We start from the raw sequence: 3,544 nt of genomic DNA, 5'->3' as shown, positions 1-3,544 counted from the left end.
TCTCTCTGAGGGAAAAAAAGGAGAAAAAGTTCTCCGATGAGCTACAAACTATTAACACATAGTTAGAGACCCAGCGCAAGTAGTGCCCGCAAAGGACGAGAAGGGGAGGGAGGAAGGGACGGCGGTGGCGGTGGTGCGCCCGAAGAAGAACAAGACCTAATCGGACATAATAAGACGACGACAGGCGACATCATTTTCGCGGCCCTGATGAGGGACGCGCTGAGGAAGTGATACGCGCGCCCGCCCCTCCCCTTCCCCTCCCGCCTCCATACAGTACTTGCAGCATTTTGCTGATGAGGAGGCTTACCTTGCTCTCCTCTGATGATGCTCCCACAGGACGTGGTTACATCGCGGGGAGCAGGGCGGGGCGCGGTAGGGCGGGGACTGCCTATGGGGGCTCCCAGGGACCCGCGGCCAGGACCGTCTCAGGTTGCGTCCGGGGGCCACGGCCACGCCTCCTGCAGGCAGTCCCGTACCCATAGGGCGTCGTTATCAAAAGGATCCGCGGAGGCAGGAGGGGGGAGGAGGGGGCAAACAGTTCAATGACTGCAACAGAAAGTCACCCTCACTTAGCCAAGTTGGGCCCAAAACTCGCAAAGAGCGAAAGCCAGCCGTGGCGCGGGGCGCACAACGTGGTCGCGCGGCAGCGCGACAGGAGAGCAGGCGAGGAGGCGTGCAGTAGCAATCCGTTTAATCCGATCGGAACGCCGGGGCGGAGCGGGGCGGGGTGCGGAAGGGGAGCCGCTGCGGCGCGTCACGCCGAAAGGGGTTGCAGACCTGTGAGTTAATAAAGCCGGCTCTGGTGTGGCGCGCTGCCTGACGGGCGCCCTCCGTCCCGCCCCGCCCCTGCCCTCGCGCGCCGGAGCGTGCCAATGGTGCCATTGCTTCCGCCCTCTTTGTCTCCGCCCAACCCCTTCTCGATTTTATCGCTTTCCGCCCGACTTTTGTTTTAGTAAATATTGTCCCCCGAACTGGGTGACGGCCACCGGGGCGGCAGGCGGGCGGGCGGGGTTAGGGTCCCTGGCGACGGCCCTGGGGATGTAAGAGCAATATCAAGGTGGCGCAGGCGGTGGCGCGGCCCGCACTATCCGGGAGCCTTTCTATTCATTACGCCTAACCTCCCACGGAGCTCCGCCGACTACGCAGTCTGCCAGTCGGTCTGCCCAATCGTAGGTCTATACGTCTCTCTTTATCCGTCTTTACGTCCCAAAAACGCACGAATAAGTCGAGCACGTAAAGCTCTTCGGATGGCCCGCGGCTGGCCGCCACCCCCGCAAGTCTGCCACTTGGAGCCGGTGGTGGTGGTGCTCTCGCTGGTCCCCCGACCTGCACGGTGACCGCATGACACCGGGTACTCGGGTCGTTACCGGTCGGTCTCCCCCGATAGCAAGAGGGGCCGCCGGGGGCCGCCAAACCCAGCCGAGCGCGCGGGAGGGACCCCGGAGCAGCGGAGGGCTGCGGGGATGGATGGGGTGGGAAAGCAAGGAGCTGAACTGCCGTCGTGGAGAACCCTCGACCCAGCGGGCCAGGCGGGGCCGCAGTGAGTGAGGAGGTCCTGAAGGATGCTCGACCAGCAGCGCACCGCACCGCAGCGCGCATGGCGTGGGGGCAGGAGGAGGGGTTGGAAGCGGGGAGGAGGAGAAGGAGGAGGAGGGAGGACAAATCCACGCCTCGCCGAGGGAAGCAATCACGACCTATTAACAGCAATTACAAACCCAGCCTCCCCCTGCGGTATAAGAATTGTTTTTGCGGCCCCCCGTCGCGTCACGCCCCGCCACGCCCCGCCACGCCCCGCCCCACCACGCCACGCCACGCCCCACCACGCCTCGTGCGGCTCCAAGAAGTAAATGGGGAAGAAAAGGTATCCAACACAGATCAGTAAATACCGCACTGAGCAAAAAATGTTTTGAGATTCGTACCAGATCATGTCCAAAATAGAAAACTTTCCTCTTCTCATACTGTTTGTTATTGCAATAATAAGCACGGTCTATAACGAAGTCTTATACCCTTTAACAAAGAATCATTTTGCGATCAAATTACTCAAAAGCGTTTTGTTGTTTTCATTTTTTTCTGACAAGGTCGAGCATTTTTTTTTAAAAGCTAACACGAACTGGCAACGACTGGGTCACACTTTCTCATAGCATATGTCAAAAATTATTATCTGTCTACGAGCTGCTTTTATTAATTTCCCTACTCAAATTTAATTAGAAGTTCATTCGAAATCTGTCGCGAAAAGCTCGCAGAGCATATTTCAAATCGTGTGGGGCGCGCGTCGGTCGTGGCGCTTGCTGCGAGATTTATCTCTTTTTCGGCAATATTTTCCGGACGGCTGGGTACAAAAGGGTTGGCCGGGCGGACCCTGCTCTCAGTGATAGGTAAAGCATCGCGCCACTCACTCCCCCCAGACTCCCCTCGCCCCACCTCTCCCTTGCACCCCGTCAGAACAATGTATAAAAGCAAATTAATTACGGAATAAGTGTTTGTCTCTTTCGCTCCGAAAGGCTCTTCTCTCTACTCACACCACCATACCCCACCCCTCCCCTCTCCCCGCCTCTCCCCTCCAATATTACTTCATCAGCTGAAAGCAAAAGTTAAATTGAAATATCCGAAGGTTTGTAGCCCACAGGGACAGAAAGACGCTCCGTCGTCTTCCCCGGGGGCGCCCCTCTCTGCGGCCGCGGTGCGCCGCGTTGCGTGGCGTGGCGGGGGCTCCTGTGGGGTAGGCAACTCGGGCCGCGCCACCCTCCGGCGCCAAGCGGGAGGCCTACCCTACTCTCCACAGGCGTACTGAGGCCGACCAGCGCCGCACGCGCCCGAGTCGCGGCTGTCCGCTGCGGTGCCCAGCTGTCCCCCCCCCCCCCCTCGCTGTTCCGTGGTCCTTCGTTGTGCCCCGCAAGGACAGCCCGTCCGCCGAGTCCGCCGGTGGCCAGCTGTCCCTACTCGCTGTTCCTTGGCCCTTTGTTGTGTGCGCAGCCTTGGACAGCATTATCCGCGCCCGCCGGGGACCAGCTGTACCTACTCGCTGTTCCGTGGCCTTTTTTGGTTGTGTCCCACAGCCTTGAACGGCCTGTCCGCCGTGGCCAGCTACCCCTCGCGCTTGCTCGTCGTCCTTCGTCCTGCGCGGCAGGGCTCTCTGTCTCCGCGGGAAAAGCAATACCAGACTTAAATATTCCGAGCGAGTGGCCGTTCCCACAAGTTATGCCTTCCGGGCGGCAGAAAGTGAAAGCACTGCCCGTACGAGGGAACCCCATGGAATCTTGTTGTTTATGTGAAAAATGGTTCTCCTCTGAGGCGGGGAGAGGCAGCGGCCCGGGCCGGGGCCGACGCCGGGGCAGGGGGCATCACTTGTTTAGGGGAGCCGGACTAGCGGCGGCGGCCTGAGAGGGGCTGGCTGACCGCACGCGGCCGTGTCCCACACTGGTCTATTCAACTGTAAATCACAAGATTGGGACGGACTGTATTAAGTTGCCGGCGCCCCAATATCCCTCAAAAATGTCCCCGGCGCGGGCCGGCAACCGCACCCCGCCCGCCCGCCGCACCCTGC

This window comes from Frankliniella occidentalis, unplaced genomic scaffold, assembly GCF_000697945.3.
Source record: "Frankliniella occidentalis isolate FOCC.00 unplaced genomic scaffold, Focc_3.1 Scaffold332, whole genome shotgun sequence".
NCBI lineage: Eukaryota > Metazoa > Arthropoda > Insecta > Thysanoptera > Thripidae > Frankliniella > Frankliniella occidentalis.
This window is presented reverse-complemented; position numbering follows the sequence as displayed.